Source organism: Helianthus annuus, chromosome 3 (assembly GCF_002127325.2).
Source record: "Helianthus annuus cultivar XRQ/B chromosome 3, HanXRQr2.0-SUNRISE, whole genome shotgun sequence".
Lineage (NCBI taxonomy): Eukaryota > Viridiplantae > Streptophyta > Magnoliopsida > Asterales > Asteraceae > Helianthus > Helianthus annuus.
The window spans coordinates 39,961,109-39,982,995 of NC_035435.2; the positions used below are offsets into that span (position 1 = coordinate 39,961,109).

The 21,887-nt window shown below is 37.0% G+C and overlaps 1 long non-coding RNA gene across 2 annotated transcripts; it reads left to right on the top strand.

The window, feature by feature from the left end:
- The first annotated feature begins 8,633 nt into the window (after positions 1 to 8,633).
- On the top strand, positions 8,634 to 11,004 carry LOC110927741. 2 transcript variants are annotated; one of them, XR_002585859.2, is made up of 3 exons: positions 8,634 to 8,935; positions 10,018 to 10,076; positions 10,825 to 11,004. It is a non-coding gene; the product is annotated as an uncharacterized LOC110927741 (long non-coding RNA). The 2 variants fall into 2 exon arrangements; XR_002585860.2 differs by lacking the exon at positions 10,018 to 10,076 and having other exon boundaries at positions 8,636 to 8,935.
- Positions 11,005 to 21,887: the final 10,883 nt, after the last annotated feature.

Consider the following 21,887-nt stretch of genomic DNA (forward strand, 5'->3'; position numbering starts at 1 on the left):
AAAGGGAAGAAGAAAATGAACAAAACTCAAAGTGTGGCTATCTCAAAACTTTTGAAGCCAAAAGGAAAGAGTATATGCATAAAACACTTATGAGGTTAAATTTGGGTAAACAATGGTCATCATGCAACTATGTGCATTCATCAATACAGAAATTGTTCATGTAACCATGGCATCTCAGTGATTGATCTTAAAAGAAGAATTTACAATCAATTGTGAAGAAAATGATTCTAAACAATGATAGCTTGAGAATGATATGATCATGAACTTCTTGAAAAGCTGTCAGATCCTTTTGATGTTATTTTCAAAACATCCTTTAACTATTTTTTTAAAAGGTGTTTTTCTCAAATAAAACCGGATATATGGTTTCATCTTTTTTATAATATTTTGAACTTTTACTCATTTTTGAAAGTAAAAGTTTTCTCGCCGGTCAGGATGTAATTTCCTTATTTTTGTGTGAAATTACTATCCATAAAGCTGATCAAAAGGAAATGATACACATGTCACGGTCATATCAAGCTCAAGTTAGTTTATCATAGACCAAAGTTGATTGTAAATTGATCATGAACTACGGAAACACTCATGTTCTAGTCCAAATAATTAGACACAAATGAGCTGCCGTAGTAGAAAAGTCTTCATCATCTGGGATGCTAAACCACTGTCAGGAAAAATGAACATGTGGCAAAACTCTGAACAAAAAAAATTTCTAAAGATAACTGCTGACAATTTAATCTTGATAATATACATCTCAAATGTATTTTGTTAAGAATAGCATTTCTGGTGCTCGACAGATGTTAGACAAGATATTATGCTTTAACAAGCCAAAATCAAATCCTACATCTGAACAAGCAGATGCTAAAATTATTTGTCAAAAGTCAAAACACTGCTGCACAAACAGTTGTTATATTAGTGATCCTCATTATTGCTTTCAACCACTGTTGTACCTTAAATGCTGTTGTGCCTCAACATCTGCTCTGTAAAAGTCTGTCCACTGCTGAAAGTCAACCCCTGCTCCTTATAACTCTTGAAAAACACTGATGTTCAAAATCATTGTTCTATCCACTGATATACTATCCACTGATAGTAAATATCATCCACTACCTCATTTTGTTACCGTTGTAATTACTAATGCTCAATCCATCAGTGGCTGTCAAAACAACTGTCCTCCATTATTTACCATTTCATCAGGGGTTGGCACGTGGTCAGCGTTTAGCCATCAGATCATTATAACCGCTGCCACATCAGCATTCATTTTTTTCCCTGAAATAAAACCCTGATTAAACCCAAACAGGGGCTCACACTGTCGAATTGAATTCCAAAAGTTCTCTTCTCAAAGCAGTTTCCCACTCTTCTTCACAAAACTTTCTTCGATATTCTTCATCAAAAATGACGAAATCAAAATCAAAGACAAAATCAAAACCATCCTCTTCTTCCACTCAAACAGACGCCACTCAAATGGCCGCTGAAACTACAGAAATCCGTTACAAAGCCCCTCACAATTATGTTGGTATACTCACAAAACCCACAACCGACAACACCTTTGACACCATCATTGACACCTTGTCTGCATCAAAGTATAAAACTTTGTTAACGGCAGACGTTCCCATCTATCTTCAAACCCAGAGAGAGTTCTGGAAAAATGCCACCCTTGAAAAATAAGGAGACATCGTCACAACCATCAACTCCTCGATACAGGGTAAGAAGACTCAAATCTCTCCACAATCTATTTCTGAAGTCTTCAAACTCGATGACTTGAAAGGTAAAACCTCATTTTCTAAAACCGAGTTGAAAAAGGATTTCATGAACGGGGGTTATGCAGAGCAACCAAAAAGGGATACCTTACAAAAGGGTTATTTCCCTTCTGCACCCAGATTTTTATTTCACACACTGTTAATGTGTGTTTCTAATAAAACAACGTCTTTTAATGAAATACCAACAAAAATTCAATGCCTGGGGTATGCAATTTTAAACAATGAAAACTTTAATTACTCCCAGGAAATATTTGATGATTTGGTAAAAACGTTGATAATAAGGCATTTCTGCTCTTTCCAAGATTTTTAAGCTACTATTTTGAACAAAAATTTGTAGAGAAAGATGCAGACTTGCCCAAACAAGGTGCTTCTTTTAAAATAAACTGTTTAACACCTGAAACATTCTCTAGAATGTTGGCACCAATAAAAACAAAAGCAGAGGTGCCTGAGCAGAATTAACAGATGAAACTGCTCCTCAGGTATCTGCTGCTGAGCCCACTGCTCCAGGTGATCAAAGCAGCACACCCACTGTTTTGAAACCCACACCTGCCACCACTAAAAAGAACAAAAAGAAAATATCCAGAAAGCCCACCAAACCCAAGACAAAGGCACCTCTGGAAGATGAGATCCCAGAGTCAATGCCAGTGACAGCACAAAAGTCACCAATAACCACTACTGCTACTTCCTCATAGCAGATGGAAGAAAGATCTCAACCCTTGCCTAAAACTCCTCCTGCATCCTCACAAAAGGATCAGGTTGTACACATAGGGACCCCACAATATGAAGCTCTGGACCCACTCGGATCCATCTTCCACAGTCCTAATCCCAAGGACATGTCTCTTTCAACTCCTTCACCCTCACCCTCCATATTACCACAATCAATGATACCTTTGTTGCATACAGTTGGTATTACTCAGACACAAACCAGTTCCTCTCAAACACCTATCACTGAGAGTATACTCCCACAAGTGACTGGGTTTGATGTTGATATCTCTGTTATCCCAGCAACAACTGAGGAATTACAAGTAATTTCTGTCAGTAGTTCAAGTGGAGCAGCCACTACAAATGTTGAACCCACTTGTTTGCATTTGGACAGTGGTTACATTCATAAGACTCCCTTGAAGGCAATTTCTTCAATAGCACCACTGAGAACCACCAGTGAGTTTGTTTTAACTACCGCAAATGAGTTATGGAACTTATTCCAACCACTGCTGGAACGACAAAAACAGATGGCAGATTAGCAGCATGCCATACATGTTAAAAAGCTGACAAATATGGTGGAATCAAGATTCAAGGATACTCAGGCAGATATTAAAGCTATAAAAGCTCACATTCAAAGTGCCTCTGGAAACGTTCCCTCCACTGTTCTTTTCATGATTGAACCCTTCCCAGATAATGCCAAAAAGGGGGAGAAGATCAAGTGGAAGAAAAAGGGAATTGATGATGGTATGTATGTTGAGTCAGAAAATAGTCAAACCAAAACTGCAGTATCAACACACACCACACACCACCACAACTACTGGTCCACCACCATCTGTGTCTACAGCACCAAAACCACCATCACCATCAAAAACAGCCAACCCATCATCACCTCCTGCCAAAAAGCAGAAGACGACAGATGTTATAACATCTATTGTAATGGAAACAGTAGTTGAAACACCAGTTGTTCCAACTACTGTTAGTCAGACATTCATCATCACTCAAAAAACTGCCATCACAACCCCTACTCAAAAGCAGAAGACATCTGCTGATACATCAGTAGCTGTAATGACAACAGCGGTTGAGGCACCAGTTGTTTCAACAGCTATTAGTCAACCATCCACCACCGCTCTCACCTTTCCTACATCACAACCAAAGCTCTTCACTAGAAAAAGAAAGCCAATCTCTGCCGATGAGAACATGTATGATCCTAATGCTGTAAAATATCCACTGGAACTAGAATCTATCAAAAATGAGATGAGGCAATTCAATACTGAGGAAGATCCTTCAAAAAGAAGATTCCCCTCACTTATAGGCTTTATGTCACCAGAGGATATGGATGATTATCTCAAGCTCAAGGCAAGACAAGCTAAGATAAGAGCTAAAGTTGAAAGTGAAGGTCTAAGTGATGAGGCCATTGCTGAAAAACTGGAATTCTTCCTCACAAAAGTAAAGCAGATAGAAGAGTTTGCACAAGAACTGAACAAAGAAAAGGCTAAACAACGAAAAAAGTTAAGAAAACAATATCTAGCCTACATCATGAAAGAAAAATTCTATCCTGCTGAAGAAAAACAGTTTGAAGAATGGCCAATAGTCGCTCTAAAGCATGAGGCTGATAGGACTGAGAGAATCAAGAATGATCCTACAAAGAAGAAGAATGCTCCAAACTGGAGCAAATACAAAAAGCTCATTGCTGACCTAACTGCTGAGTACAAAAGAAAGAAAAAGGAGCTGGTGGATGCAAAAATGGATACTGCCGAAGCCATATCAAAATGGTCAAAACAGCAGATTGATGAAGCCTATGAAAGGCTGAAGAAAAGAAAGATAACTGTTTCAGGCGCTTCAAAGAAACGTGAACAAATGATGAAGCTTGAACAGCAGATTGAAAGCCTCAAAACACTGTTCAAATCAGCAGATAATCCTACTCTTGTGACAAACCAAGAAGAAGGAAAACAACTGTCTGAAGAAGAGGTCAAAGAAAAGGAAGCTGAGTACTTCAATGATGCCATCATGAAAATGGGACTAAAAGAAGTGAACTCAACAAAGCTTCAGAACCTTTTTAAGAAGGTATTAACCAAGCCTGCATCACCAAAAACTTCGACAAGCATGACAGACTTTGATAGGCAAGAGCTGATCGAAAAAGAGACTGCAGAAGACATAGCTGCAGCTAACAAAGTCATTGAGATGGCCTTCAAAAGAACGTCTGAAAGTCTGCAAGTTTTCACAAGGCCAACATCTCCAAACTCATCAAAGAATAAATCTCTCCCAAGAAACCCATTAGGATTAAAAATACTAAAGTGGATGTCTGATCAAAAGACCCACGTATTGACTTTGGTCAGATCCAATGGTGAAGTGAAGTACATATCAAGGAAAGATGCACTAGGCCTTAATGTTGAAGATTTGCAGGATCTCCTTGAACTTACACTGTGTAGGGATGAAGATGACCTAAGTTCCAAGAATTTTGAAGAAGAATTTAAAGAACAAGCTAAGGAACTTCTGATGAGGAATAAAGGTCTAGAATAATGAAGGGTTTTGGCATTATCTGTTCCAGGGGAGATTGTTGGGATTGAACCCTACCAGAGGAACAGATAATGAAAGCCAAAACCGGATCACAACAATGGACTCCAATAAGCAGCAGTTTACACTTTGCTTTCCCCTTGAAAGTGGCTCAAACATCTGATATGCTCCAAAGTACTGCCTCTATAAACATCTGCTTACCAACAACTGTTGTTCTACTCAAGGACTGATGAAGACTAAAAGCCCTGCTGTTAAATCTGTTGCCTTGAGTCAAGCACTACTGATCATGACATGTACTGCTGGGTTCACAGCAGTGGAATGATGCAGCAGCAGTTTTATTCATCTTATGTAATATTATGCAATATCAGTAGTTAGCAAAGCAGTAGTTGTATAGATCAGTAGATATAGTTTGTTAGGTTGTTAGATGTCACTTTCATGGTGACGTCAGCTGAGATGCTTCAGTGGTTTGGACTGTCTATAAATGTAACAGTGCTCTGTATTGTTACATTTGATTGACTGAGAGGATTCTTCTTCTTTAGTCCAATCCTTTCATCTTGTGCAACCAACCTTGAAGTATCAGGCTGAGGGGGAGTTTAGATATGTAAGCATGCTTGTTAATTTTTTGATTTTCATTGTAATCATTCAACTTAATGAGAAAGCATGTGTTTATCAAACTATTCTCTTCTATGATTGTGTTTACAAAGTTTGCTTCCATTTCTGCTACACTTTACATTGTTTTATATTCATTGATTTGTCAAATTCTTACAAACAAGCACAGTCATGACAGCCTCAGATCCCAACAATGGCCTACACCTACCTCAGTCACCAAGGTTTGCAATTTTCTTGGCCTCGCTGGATATTATCGCAGATTTGTGGAAGGATTTTCAACCATCGTCTTACCTCTAACCCAACTTCTAAGAAAAGGGGTTAAGTACGCTTGGAATGATGATAGAGAGAAAAGTTTTCATTAGTTGAAGAAAAGGTTGGTGTCTGCCCCGATTCTCACACTTCCATCAGGTACAGGTGGATATCAGATTTATAGCGATGCTTCGAAGAAGGGACTCGGATGTGTTTTGATGCAACATAATAAGGTCATTGCTTATGCCTCACGCTAGTTGAAGCCCTATGAGGTTAATTATCCGACGCATAACCTTGAGCTTTCCGCCGTTATCTTTGCTCTAAAGATTTGGCGACATTATTTGTACGGAGAGACTTGTGATATTTTCACTGATTACAAGAGCTTGAAGTACATCTTTACACAAAAGGAGTTGAACATGAGACAGCGACGTTGGTTAGAGCTTTTAAAAGATTATGATGCAAACATCCAGTATCATCCGGGAAAGGCCAATGTTGTGGCCGATGCTCTTAGCCGAAAGAACTTTGGGACAATTTCATCTTTCCGATTGCAACCTCATATTCTAACTGATCTTGAAAAACTCGGTATTGGTATCCATCTTGGTGACACTGACGGTTATCTAGCCAGATTTCAGATTGCGCCCGACTTAATCTCGCGCATCAAGAATGCTCAACAAGATGATGGAGGACTTTGGGCTATTATACAAAATTTGGAGGTTGGTATGTAATCAGAATTTCGAATTGATGAAAATAGAGTAGTTTGGTGTGGAAAACGGTTATGTGTTCCTAATGATTCCACCCTACGTGAATCATTGTTAGCTGAAGCTCATAGTTCACCATTCTCTATCCACCCTGGATCTACAAAGATGTATCGAGATCTTCGTCAGCACTTTTGGTGGAACGCTATGAAAGAAGATGTAGCCAGATATGTTAGCAGATGTCTTACTTGTCAACAAGTGAAGGCAGAACATCAGAGAGCCGGTGGTTTGCTTCAACCACTAGATATTCCGATATGGAAGTGGGATGACATTTCAATGGATTTGTAACTGGTTTACCGAGGACGTTCAAGAAGAATGACGCTATCTGGGTTGTAGTTGACCGGTTGTCAAAGTCAGCTCACTTTTTTCCGATTCAGTAGGGATTCTCAGTTAGTAGATTATCTGAGGTCTTCACTCAAGAAATCATTAGACTTCATGGTACCCAGTCTCTATTATGCCTGATCGAGACCCGCGGTTCACTTCACGCTTTTGGAAGGGATTTCAAGTCGCTTGGGGCACCAAATTGAGATTCAGCACGGTATTTCATCCTCAGACAGACGGTCAGTCAGAGCGCACTATTCAGACACTTGAGGATATGCTTCGAGCATGTGCTCTAGAGTGGACAAGAAATTGGAATGAATATCTTTACCTTGTCGAGTTTGCCTACAATAATAGCTGGCAAGCTAGCATTGGTATGGCACCGTTCGAACTTCTTTACGGATGAAAGTGTAGAGCACCTATCTGTTGGGAGGAAGTTGGTGAGAAAATCATTGAAGGACCCGAACTAGTGCAAATTACCAATGAGAGAGTTGCTATCGCTAGGGAAAAGTTGAAGGAAGCGCAGAGTCGACAGAAAAGCTATGCAAACCGACATCGTCGAGCTTTGGAATTTAATGTTGTTGAGCGTGTTTTTTTACGAGTTTCGCCTTGCAAAGGCGTTCGTCGTTTTGGAATTAAGGGAAAGCTTAGCCCTAGATTCATCGGTCCATTCGAGATTCTTGAAAGAGTCGGTGAAGTTTCTTACCGTTTGGCATTGCCACCTCAACTATCGCACGTGCATAATGTCTTTCATATATCCCTCCTTAGGGGATATAATTACCATCCGTTACACGTTGCGAATTGTCCTTATCATCTTATTCATGAGGACTTATCTTTTGAGGAGGAACCCGAAGCTATTATTGACCGCCAAGAACGAATTATGCGTAGGAAGACTATTCCTTTTGTTAAAGTCCTTTGGAAGAACCATTCAGAACGTGAAGCTACATGGGAATTAGAAGACACGATCCGTTCTCATTATCCAAATTTGTTTTCATCTTAGTATCCCAAACTTCGATATGTTTTGATCATGTACGACTTTAGATTTGTTTCAGTCCCCGTTTACCTGCTATTTTTGTAACTCAGTGTTTTCGCTAATGTGTAATGTTTTGCTTATGTTTATATGTGATCTAAATTGTGTCGGTTTCGGTTATCAGCATCTACCAATTTCGAGGACGAAATTTTTTTAGAGGGGAATAATTGTATCGCTTGAAAATTTCCTAAATCGTTATAAAAGTTAAAATTTTGCATTGAGATTTAGTATATAATTTAAACTTGACATTTAAAATAAGTTAAGGTGAGTTGCTCTGATATATATATTAAAAAAATTAAGTTAATGTGTGTGCATATATATATATATATATATAGTCTGGCTAAATGTATATATAGTGTATTCTAAAATTTGATAAGTTATATGTGCTTTGTATGGGACTACTTCATCTAACAATATATAATCTTGTCTAACTAATATATACGTGTAAGTGTTGGAAATTGAAATATTTACCTAGTTAAAAAGAAACTAGCTAAGTTAACAAGTGTAATAATTATGCTTGAAATTTTGGTGTGACTCCCATACTTTTCTTCTCCTTTACGCAAGAAATTAAGGCATGAGAATTTAATAATACACCATATATGCTTAGCATGTTTTTCCCTGCAACTTACCCATAACACTTTCCTTGTTTGACTTTATCCAAAAACATCATGACTATGCCTGAGTTTATCTTATTTTATAAACCAACTCTAAGAGATACATATCACATATACATACATACACATCAGCCTTCTTCCTCCTCTATCTCGCATAAAACCAAACCACCACCGTGAACCTACCTAGACCACACATCGCCAACCATGTTTCGAGTCCGCCGCAAACCGACTTGATTGCGCCACCCTATACCACTGAGGGCTCGACGGGGCTTGAACGCTGCCATGTCTTCAACCGTCACACACACACACCAATACCGCCACTTTGAACCGCCATACGGACCACCGTAGCGACTTACGTCTTCCGGCATCACAACGCTCGTTGTTTCGATCTATGAGGTAAACGAACATACTACCTTTGTTATTAATATGTTTTAGTTAGAGATTTCCGATTTGAGTTAAGGGTGGGTTGTCTCCGGCGATCGAGGGTTGGAGTTTGTTTATGTTTGATTAAATATTCGGCGACGCACGAAATCGAAAATGTGTATTGTGTGTGTGATAATTGATCGGAGAGGGTGTCATCAACCGTGTATTTGTATGTACGAGCGAGTGCTAGTTGTGTAGGTAGGTGTTTGTTATGTGTCGAGTGTGTAAGTGTGCGTTTGTGTGTGTGTGAGTCTGAAAGTTGGTTTGTGTTGCGTGTGTGTGTTTGATTTATGTATGTATGTGCATATCGATGTAGTGTGTTTTTGAAAAGAGTTAGTAATGTATGTGATGTTGTGTGCATGCATGTGTTAGAATGTGTGTGTCAGTAATATGTGTGGATCTATATGTGTATGATGTAATGTATTAAAACTTTAGTATTATTAATTTATAAATCAGTTAAATGTCAATAATCTAAATGTTAACATGCATTGAAATTTTGGTTATATAATGATCTGAGTCAAATATACTCATGTAGTGTCAAACATTTTTGCAAGTGAACATCTAATACTTAAAAATTAGAATTGAAAAATTCGTTTATATATAACACATCACTTAGACAAACAATCTGTTTATAAAAGAAAATTAAAAATTATGCTGAATTTGTTTAGTTATCATATGTATATCTCAAAATTTTATAAAGATTATATTTTTACTAAATAAGATATAAATTTGTATGACAAGTATTCTAAACACATATACGATTTGTAAATTTGCAAGTACGTTAAGAAAGGTAGAAAATTATATTTTTTACAATTTCTTTTTTTTTAAAAGACCTACGTAAATTATAGTGCAAGTTTAAATGAGTAGATAAATTATAAATTATTTTATATGTTAAGTTGATTAAACAAGTTGTGGTGAGTATGAACCGAAAGCGTATGTTAATAAATTATGTCGGGAAAGTTTGTTCGCGATGGTCGGGAAATCCAACGAAAGATCTCTTAATTTAAATAAATAAATAAATTAAAACAAAACTAATCTCGTAGAACGGGATTTAGGTTGGCATAATTATTGAGGATGACTCGATTTGGATTTGTGCTTTGCTTGCTAAGACAAGGTACGGATTCCTATTTCTGACATCGTAGTATTTTTATCATATCCGTCACTTTGCAGTACGGATTATTGTGTGTTTCCGTTAACCGTTTGATATGTGATGTGTTATCTGAATCAGTATGGTATTGTTTGTATGATTATTAGTGTGATGTAACATGCCATACCTTAGACTTGTACTCATGGTCGCATGTTCCTATTAGTATTATATCAGTTGGTTGTAAGCTATTTGCATGGCCTTAGTTTTGTACTCTATCACCCGAGCGTTTGGCTTGCCGTTTAGGCGTCAACGGCATGGCACTTATCATGACAGTGCGTAATAAAAGTCACGGCGTCTCTAACTTGTGCTCGTGTAGCACCTTGGCCCCTAGAGGCGTATAGATCGATCTTAGTTCCGAATTACATGACTAGCTAGCTGTGTACCAGTTTGTATTTGGCTCTGGGTGCTTCCTTATTACATGATTTATTGTTGTGACATTCAAGGTCACCTAATAAGTATATGCGTCTGATACGTTTGTGATATGATATGATACGTCCGCTATAGTACCAATTATACTTTAGACGTATGTTTCTGGTTTGGTTCAACATCTACTTCAGCTAATTTCTGTACCCGTATTGGATTCGTTATTTCAATATCGTTTCGTGTTTCTTTCTTTTCATCCATCCTTACTTGTACTATTGTTCTTTCCGTTACTGAGCAATTCTTTGGCTCAGCCGTAGTTTTCTTTGTTGTGTTTTTCTTGTCTTGTTTACAGGTAATCAGGGATAATATGGGGAATCAAAAATGAGAGGTTAATGGATGTTCAAGAGTATCTAAAGACTCTTTATTTTGTTAAATCATGTACTTTTAAATGAACTTAAGACTTAGGGTATGTTGAGACGTGTATGTCACCTTGAATCCTATCTTATATTAAGTGGATGTGTTTTGATTATGATATTCGTAATAGTGACGCTTCGACCTGCCCCGGGTTGGGGTGTTACAGATTTGGTCTAATCTTGAACCATTCTGATTAAATTACTACCAGTTTTGACCTAATTTTGACCGACTAGGTCCGATTTTCAGCCGATTTCCACCGATTTTCCCGACTTTTGACCGATGTTGACTTTTACCGCCCAATTAGACCGATTTTGGAAAATCTGGGCGGCAGACCTCCGATGAGCGACTAATCGCCACCTAGGCGCCGCCTAAAACCGATATCTACAACATTGCACGTATACGACCCGTATACAATTGAGTATTTTTCATTTTTCTTAAATTGCTATATGCGGAAGTGACGAAGATACAGTCGGTATGTGTTAACGTTGATTCGTTTTAAACATTTTTTCAAGTTCAATTTTAACAAGTTGCCAAAACATTTATATAACGTGTATGTTCATCATTACAAATTGTCAAAACATGAAATAACATTTTAAATTCATAGGCAACCTAAATCCACGTATGCCCTGGTCCTGTATTCATCAACGATCTTATTATACTGGTCAATACGTTCCTGGTAATAGTAATACCAACTTTCTGCTGGCGTATTCCGTGTCGGTTGTCGACAGTATCCTGATGGGGTTGGCATTAGATATTCCCCTTCTAATCTGACGTGAATAAAATGGTTCTTGTTTACGTGTACAAGCGTGACCGTTTGATGCGGAATACTATCTTCGGCTGTTCTGATCAGCCTTTGTCGGTTCACTTTATTCTATACGAACCGTATAACCTTATACGGCCCGTGTCAACCATGTTAGTAGGGGGGGGGGGGGGTTGGAGCACGGACCTCCCGGCCGCTGGAGTGATCCCACTCCACAAGCTAGCTTAGCCCCATAGCTGCCTGGCGGTTAATACCCACCCGAGCCGAACCTTGGGGCGATTTACAGCTTGCCAAGATTCGAACCCGGGACCTCAGGGATGAGGGCGGGTGAGGCTATGAATTTAAAATGTTATTTAATTACTATCATTGTTAACCCTTACACTTTATGAAATTACCATTTAACCCTCAAATGGACTTAAAAATCAAATGGTATTCTAGTAATTAAATGTAAAAGTTAGGTCCCTTATCTACTATAACTTGGAACTTGTGTTTTAGTATGGGTGCTAATAATTTCACATGGTTATTTCATGTTTTGACAATTCATAGCCTTTATGAAATTACCATTTAACCCTCAACTTTAGTTTTTTTCTTTATACTTTATTGTAGTTACTATTTAAACCATAAATTTTTAGTTTTACTTTCTCTTACTTATTTATTGTTGTCTTTTTTATTTTTTTTTTGTTTTTCTCAAGGTAATGTTTTTCTAACTTTGGTGTGTACCATGACAAGTAGATTCTTTTATTCACGTTTCGAATCCGTCGTATGTATTCGTTTTTATGGTTATAACGAGTGTCGATACTATCACTGACTGAACAGATAACTTTTTCATGACTTTCGAATATACCGTCATGACATATTTTTTTACCGTTACGTAAAATGTCCCGTCGCGATTGCTTTTTTCTGTTTTTTTTAATCCTTGGCTCGAACCCGTCGCGAAACATGGGTGATGATAACCCACTAGTTAAAACTATAAATAGAAGAGAAAGGAAGTTAGCATGCACATGCTTAGGAGGTATAAATAGAAGAGAAAAGAAGTTAGCATGCACATGCTTAGGAGGTTAATAAAATGGTAAATAACTTTCCACTTGGAGGCATCATAACGTGGTTCTACCACGTATCTACCACCACCTATAAAACATTATAGTATTTCAATTTCCTCTCCTTCTAACACCATGCGTAGTGGGTATGATTTAACTTTGGGCGTTTTGCGTCATGTGACAGCCCATTCAGCAATGGAGCATTATAAGACGGTTTTTAAAATGGGTGTAGTGAGAATGTGGGGATTGTGGGGCATTATGTTTGTAATAAAATAAAATAAAAAATACATTTAAAAAATCTTATTGGCCAAAAAATGGAAGCTCAAATGTAATTGGTGAATTCTTCCCCCATTTGGCGTGATTTAAACCACGTTGCACCATTTTTTTTCGAAAAAAACGCCATATAACGCCGAGGGGGGTGGGAATCGGGCGAGATTGGACGTGTTCGGTGGAAGATTTTGAAAAAAAACCACACCCACTACGGGTGCTCTAATGAGTTTCATTTTTTGATTCCAGACATCCATAAAATTTATGATACAAGTTTTGAGTTTGAACTTCAATACCCAAATGAGAAAATGTTGCGCACAATCTGATATTTTTCACCAATTTCCCTTCTTAAGGATATTGTGAGTTGACAATATCCCTAAATGTTTTAGTTTTTTAAATGGAAGAGGAAGGATGAAAAATATCCAAAAAAGAAAAGAATGGTTGAAAAGTTAAGAAGCAAATTCGAAATTTTGGTAAACTAGATAATTATCCGTGTACTTCATTCTAAATCTAATAAAGAGTATTAAGGAGAAAAATATTTCAGGTTGAAATATAGCTAATTTGTAAGTGAAATTTATAGAGTAAATTTAAACCCCTAAAATTTGGAAACCTCTAACTTGAATTTGTGTATTCAAGGATCACCTAACTTGTTTCTTGGTTAGAAGGGGTATGGGTTGGGTTGGTTACCGGATATCATACTTCCTCTTGAAAAAGTTAAGCTTCTCAGATTTGAGGGTAGCCCGTCACTTTGCATTTGTTTAAGGACCTTAGGCTGGTCCTTAAACAAAGAATATCAAAGAAGTTAATAGTATAGTCATATACTAATAACATTATGTTGAACATGTTTTGTTGGTGGTCTACATCTTTTGTCTTTTGCTAAAGTTGAAGAATGCGTGTAAGGTGTTATGTATTTAGACATCGAAATAGCTACGTAACATTTAGACATTAGAATCACTATTGTGATTTTCTCATTCACCTGCTGATTCCGGGGACATTTTGCAACAATGGCTAGCTTCTATTTGCTAGCACGAAGCAAATTATAACTATGTTTGCACCTCTTAATGTACAAAAATGGAATTCAACCACCCATGAAACAAATGTTACCTCTTAGGCCATCTATGGTCGCAGCTTATACGGCACCACCACCCCCCATAGCGCCCTATGGCGTCCCGAAACACCGCTCTGCCCGACTTTATGAGAGGGGTTATGTGGTCAGCCGCGATATTTATAACGGGAAGAAGGGGGTTATTGCTTTTGTTTCTCTCACACACATATCTATACATACATATATACAGGGGCGGACCTACCCCATAATAAGGGGTAGCCTTCGTTACCCTTTTTTTTGAAACGTTACCGCTATGACGATTTTCTAGATCCGCCACTGCATATATATCTATAATTTCTCTCTCCCTCTCCCTCTCACACACACACAGATATATACATACATGTTATATAACCCCCTTACCACTACACGCTCAAGTTATACTTGTCACATAACCCCCTTATGGGACTTGACCACAACACATGGACTTGTATACCAAACGTTTAACGGTTAAGTAAAAACTAAGAATTATAGGTGTAACTTTTGAAACGTTGAGAGATAAGACCGCGGCGGGGTGTTGGGGGGGGGGGGGGGCTTGGGTTGAGGGCATTGCTCGACACGTTGCGAGTATGGGCTCCACCAGACCACCCCAAAGAAAGTGGGATGTGGAAGTGGCATGGCCAGGCCGGCGTGAGATGATATGTGGATTTTCTTTTATTTTTTATGAAGTTGACGTTTATATAATAAAACAAAAAATTATATTAATTTTAAAAAAAGGTTACATAAAATCCTAAAAAAAAACCTACTTATTAAATTCTAAAAAATAAAAAAAAGTAGCTAGTAAATCCTAAAAGAAGAAAAAAAATTATAAAGTTCGGTAAATATTAAAGTGGGGAACCCACTTAAAATACGAATTCTCATCGTGCCTATACTCGATCTTCGCGATCTCTACTCGATCATCGTGGGTCAAGTCTCCCATAGGGACATGGTCGAAGCAAACTTTAAATCGATCAAACTTCGGTTTGAGCTCACGCCACTTGTGTTGGCACGCGTTTAAATTGGGACGCTCGTTCCCAACGTGTTATAGGCAGTGCCGCAACTTAGAGGAGGCCGGACCGGGCCTCGGCCCGTGCGGTTTTTTCGCCCAGTAGTGTTAAATTTCAGGTTTTCGAGAATTTTTTTAAATGTGTATTGGTTCGGCCCAGGCTGATTTTATCTCCAAAAAATATCGGCCCATGCTGAGTTTTAGATCAAGATCCGCCACTGGTTATAGGTATTGCTGAAACGCTCGTCTCCAATACGCGGTTTGACTGCGTTGTAGGGTTCGTTGTGCGTCAACAATCGACGTCACTAGTGCTATTTCCTCCTCCTCTGTCCAATGCACCATTTTCGGGTTTTTTTTTTGTGTGGGTTTGGTTGAAGATTTGTTATTTGTGTTTGGTTTTTGGTTGCAAAAAGATTTATGTGGAAAAATAAAGTTTGGTATGGGTATTTATAGGTAATAAATAGTAATTTTTTTTAAAAAAAATTTGATTTTTACTTACCAAAACCGTCATCCCCAACGGCTAGAGCAAACGACTAGCCCAAACGGTCATATCTCACCAGCCAATCCAAGCTAGCCACCACAGCTCTCTCTCCCGCCTTACACCAGATTTTAAAGCCACGTCAGCGGGACAACGCCGTACACCTAATGTTCTAATATAACCTTACCCTACACACAAAAAAGTTCAGAGATAATATAACATTTACCCTACACACCATACGTATATACATAACTAGGAGATGGTTCAAATGAAAACCACTTTTATTGCTAAAACTCGAAAACTAACTAAAAAGCCTAAAAAACACACAATTTTTTTATAAAAATCGCTAGTTTTTTATATATTTTTTTTTCAAAAAAAAAAAATTTTTTGTAGTGCACATACGTAATAATTCACATGTGCACTACAATTTTTTTAAAGTTTTTTTTTATATAATTTAAATGGGAAAAGATCAAATAGGAAGTTTATTTTGGCTAGGAAGTGTAGGAAGCAATAAGATTATAACATGTGGCAAAATTTAAAATAAAGAGAAAGGGTATTTTAGTCAATCATATTCTTTTCTTCTTCCTTCTTCTTCCCAGTAACATGAAAACCCATCATTTTCAAAACCCACCATCTTCAACCATTTATTCACTTTCTATCTCAATAATCACTACATTATAGTGCGATTTTCGTCACCAATCAATGATTCAAACACCCGATCAACGTGTTCTTCAGCTTTTTTGAAGAAAAACCAGTTTAATTTCAAACAAAATCTCGTTTTTTCTGGTGATTTTGAAGATAATCACTCGATTTGTTCGATTCGATCTCTGATAAGTGTTTCAATCATTCAAATTTCGTCAATCGTTGAAGAACCCGACTTTGATCCATGTAATAAATTCTTTAATTTCATTTTAATTATTTGGGTTTTTGATTTATTCATTGCGTTTTATGATCTTGGCGGGGGTCCGGGGGCGGCAGCCCTTGGTAGCAGGGTCCCAGGGGCGGCGGCCCCTGGCGGGATCCAAGGGGCAGAGCCCCTGGCTGGGCTAGGAAGTGTAGGAAGCAATAGGATTATGACATGTGGCAAAATTTAAAATAAAGAGGAAGGGTATTTTAGTCAATCATATACTTTTCTTCTTCCCAGTAACATCAAAACCCATCATTTTCAAAACCCACCATCTTCAACCATTTCTTCACTTTCTATCTCAATAATCACTACATTATAGTGCGATTTTCGTCACCAATCAATGATTCAAACACCCGATCAACGTGTTCTTCAGCTTTTTTGAAGAAAACCCAGTTTAATTTCATACAAAATCTCGTTTTTTCTAGTGATTTTGAAGATAATCACTCGATTTGTTCGATTCGATCTCTGATAAGTGTTTCAATCATTCAAATTTCGTCAATCGTTGAAGAAACCGACTTCGATCCATGTAAGAAATTCTTTAATTTCATTTTTATTATTTGGGTTTTTGATGTATTCATTGCGTTTTATGATCTTGGCGGGGGTCCGGGGGCGGCAGCCCTTGGTAGCAGGGTCCCAGGGGCGGCGGCCCCTGGCGGGATCCAAGGGGCAGAGCCCCTGGCTGGGCTAGGAAGTGTAGGAAGCAATAGGATTATGACATGTGGCAAAATTTAAAATAAAGAGGAAGGGTATTTTAGTCAATCATTTCCTTTTCTTCTTCCCAGTAACATCAAAACCCATCATTTTCAAAACCCACCATCTTCAACCATTTCTTCACTTTCTATCTCAATAATCACTACATTATAGTGCGATTTTCGTCACCAATCAATGATTCAAACACCCGATCAACGTGTTCTTCAGCTTTTTTGAAGAAAACCCAGTTTAATTTCATACAAAATCTCGTTTTTTCTAGTGATTTTGAAGATAATCACTCGATTTGTTCGATTCGATCTCTGATAAGTGTTTCAATCATTCAAATTTCGTCAATCGTTGAAGAAACCGACTTCGATCCATGTAAGAAATTCTTTAATTTCATTTTTATTATTTGGGTTTTTGATGTATTCATTGCGTTTTATGATCTTGGCGGGGGTCCGGGGGCGGCAGCCCCTGGTAGCAGGGTCCCAGGGGCGGCGGCCCCTGGCGGGATCCAAGGGGCAGAGTCCCTGGCTGGGGTTGAAGATAGTAAAATGCATCAGAAATTTAATTTTCCAGAAATTGCCTCATTTCGAAGATAGTAATTCGTAGACAGTTTTTTGATTTGCTACTCTCTGGTTTAGACAGATTCACAGACAGGTCAGCTTGTGTCCATGGCGTTTTAGAAATAAGAGAGTTTTATGTGTTTTCTGGCCATTGCGTTTTAGAAAAAACACATTTTTGAAGTGTTTTTAGTTCATTGCGTTTTAGGTAAACACATTTTTATTTGTTTTCAGTCCATTGCGTTTTAGAAAATACATTTTTTTTGTGTTTTTAGGCCATTGCGTTTTAGAAATAAGACATTTTTATGTGTTTTTTGGCTATTGCGTTTTAGATAAACACATTTTTGAAGTGTTTTTAGTTATTGCGTTTTAGGTAAAACACATTTTTATGCTTTTTCAGTCTATTGCGTTTTAGAAAACAGTCATTTTAAGTGTTTTCTGGCCATTGCGTTTTAGAAATAAGACATTTCTTTGTGTTTTTAGGCTATTGCGTTTTACAAATAAGACATTTCTTTGTGTTTTCTGGCTATTGCGTTTTACAAATAAGTCATTTTTTGTGTTTTTGGTGCATTGCGTTTTAGAAAAATGTCATTTTTTAGGTTTTTTTTCATTAAGTTTTACGTAACTGGGGGTTTTTCTATTGCGTTTTACGCAACTGGGTTTTAATTTTTTTTTTAAAATATAGCAATAGTATACTCGTTTTAAAGATAAAAAACGCTCGTTTTTTTTGGTGCAATTTTTATAAAAAAATAATGTTATATGAAAGAGTTATTAACGTTTAAAAAGGGGGGGGGAATTGGAGGAGAGAGAAACTATTGGCTTGGATTGACTAGAATGCCCCTAAACAAACTAACGCGCCTCTTTTCTTCCCTTCAATTTCCCTGATTTAATCTTAGCCCTTGATTAACTAAATGGATGGTCAAGATCACTTCCTAGCATTCCTAGCCAAATAAACTTCCTATTGTATCTCCACCCTAATTTAAATAGCGAAAATTGGTATGCAAAGATTTTATTTTTATTTTTTGGTATATTTTTTAGGCTTTTTAGTTAGTTTTCGAGTTTTTGCGATAACTAGTGTTTTTTATTTGAACTTTTCCCTAGATAACTAACTGAGTAAATCATATAGAAAGTTTTAAATGCGTTTAAGTCAATTTTAGTTTTATATTTAAAATCTTCCATCATGTCCGTTCAAAAAATAAATCCTTCGGTCATGTTAAAGATTGTATACTACACTAGTTGATGCCCCGTCCGTGTTGCGGGGCTATGGCCGAATAATGAGTGAGTGTTAGACAGCTCATTGACACGAAAAACAATTAAATCAAGTCAACCAATTAAAACAAAACACTTTTATAGTTCTGAAAAAAAAAACTAAAACAATGGCAATATTGTAATTTTTAACTGAGGGAAAGTTGATTTTTTGACTGGGGTAAAATCATAATTTGCCAAAAGCTAAAGTGATGGCAGTACTGTAAATTTGAACCAGGGACAAAATTGTAAATTTTCACAGGGGCAAATTTGTAATTTTGAACTTGGGGTAACAACGTAATATAAATTTGAACTAAGGGCACAATCGTAATTTTAAACTGGAGGCAAAACAACAATTTTCTTTTGAACCAATGGCAAAATTGTAATTTTGAGTTAGGGCCAAAAGCATAATTTTATTTTGAACTGGGGAAAAAATGTAATTTTAAACTGAGGGCGAAATCATAATTTTTTAAACGGGGGAAAATCACATTTTTTAACAGAGGGCAAAATCGTAATTTTTAGCTGTGGCAAAAACAAAATTTTATTTTGAACTAGGGGCGAAAAGGTAATTCTGAGCTGAGGGCAAAACCACAATTTTATTTTGAATCGAGGGAAAAATTGTAATTTTGAGCTAGGGACAAAAGCGTAATTTTATTTTGAGTTGGGGGCAAAACCGTAATTTTAAAGAGGGGCAAAAAGTAATTTGAAAATGGATATAAAATAATAAACTGGTTGGTCCAATGGGGGAGTGCCAGGCAAAATCTTAATTTTGAATTGAGGGCAAGATTTTGAGCTAGGGACAAAAGCGTAATTTTATTTTGAGCTGGGGTAAAACCGTAATTTTAAAGAGGGGCAAAAACGTAATTTGAAAATGGATATAAAATAATAAACTGGTTGGTCCAATGGGGGAGGGACAAAAGCGTAATTTTATTTTGAGCTGGGGGCAAAACCGTAATTTTAAAGAGGGGCAAAAACGTAATTTGAAAATGGATATAAAATAATAAACTGGTTGGTCCAATGGGGGAGTGCCAAGCTAAATCTTAATTTTGAGTTGAGGGCAAGATCGTAATTTTGAGATGGGACAAAAGCGTTATTTTATTTTGAGCTAGGGGTAAAACGGTAATTTTAAACAGAAGGAAAAAACGTAATTTTAAAATGAATATAAAATGATAAACTGGTTGGTCCAATGGGGGAGTGTCAGGCAGCTGCCTGGTACTATTGCCCCATTTGGTAAATATATGTATAGTAAAGCTGCCTGGCACTATTCCCCCGTTTGCTAAATGTATATTTAGTAAATTCGCCCATCGTTCCGGAATAATGATTTGATTGAGAGGTCACGTGACGTAAATCGCTACTAATTTGATGACACGTGTTCGATACTAGAGTAGGTATGAAGTCTCTAGCGACGCGTTTACATTAAGCACCCATGTGCGGCTACTACCATTCATAACCGCAATCTATTTATGTTCTACTAGGTTAATGCCCGCGTAATACACGGGCTTAAACCAAAACCATATTATTTACTTTCAAATGAAATATTCTATACAAATACATACATTGGAAGAAAAATACAGAAAACTATTCAAATGTTGAAAAAAACTTCCTTGTAGACTACATTTGTTGTTTTACATATACATTGGTAGCTCAATTAAACCGACTAACATAGTAGAATAGACACACTATAGCCCCTAAAGCAATATATATATATACACACATTGGATTCACAGAAAAATACAGAAAACTATTCAAATGCCGGAAGAAACTTTGATTTTTCATTGCACATAATTCAATTATAAGATTTACATATACATGAACACCAACCAACCCTTGAGCTCCATAATAATAGCTTGTTGGATATCTAGTTAGCTAATTAAGGTACATATCACTAATCAAAATCCTTATAGTACCTTCCAATCCGAATGATAAAAAAGCTAAAAACGACGATTACCGATTACCACTGAACCGATTACACTTGATCCATATAATCAAAATGCCAATCAACCGAAACCTACATGCTATACCTTGTTTGAACTATGTGTTCACAGATTTGAAAGATTTGAAAGACAAAAAGAAGTTGTCTTATATGAAAGTGCATTTGGCAATAAAAGAGAGTGTAACTTACATCAAATTACCTAAAAGAAGACGATTTAAGAAAACAAATACATTGTTCCGTGAAAAAAAACTAAATCGCTCTAAAAAAAGCCGCCCATGTTCTTCATTTTTATCTCTTGCAAGCCCTAGAAATTCATACAATACGTGATGTTCCATAACAAAAAGTTCTCGTTGGAATCGCGCCTCCCATGACACCAATCAAATGGTGATACACTTATTCAAAGCACCTGCGGGATTTTCATACCGTTTGCACCATTCTTGACCTTCCAAATCGACATAAGTATTTTATTCGCGTCAGAAATTGCCGCCCCTAAAATTCAGAACATGACCAAGGATTTGATAACAATGAGAAAGCTTCTAGATTAATATATTATATCTCCAAACATAATATCTTCAACTGCTTTACTTCTTAGTTGTTACAAATATTCAAATCAATCAATTGTTTCCACCAATCATGTTATTTAAAATCTGTTAAAGGCAGCAATAGCGTCATCAGTCAAAACTACAAATATCTTTCTTAATAAGTCAACAAATAATGTACTCAACAAAATGGGAACCTGCTGCAAAATGGGAACTTGCAATCGCCGAAAGTTACCAATGATTCACACAACTATGATAAATTTTAGGGATATCATTCCAGAAGAAGTCGATTAAAATTAAAAAATCAAATAGAAGTATGAGAATATGAACACATGGTAATGAAGTTGATGAAATTAGGGATAGAGATACGCATACCTTCATCTTCAGACATGAAGAAGGTTGCCGCTTAAAGAATTAGCGTTATTAGGGTTGGAGGTAATGGTGTTGAATGAAAAATAATGGGTGTTTTAGGTTAATTACATGGTTTATATAACC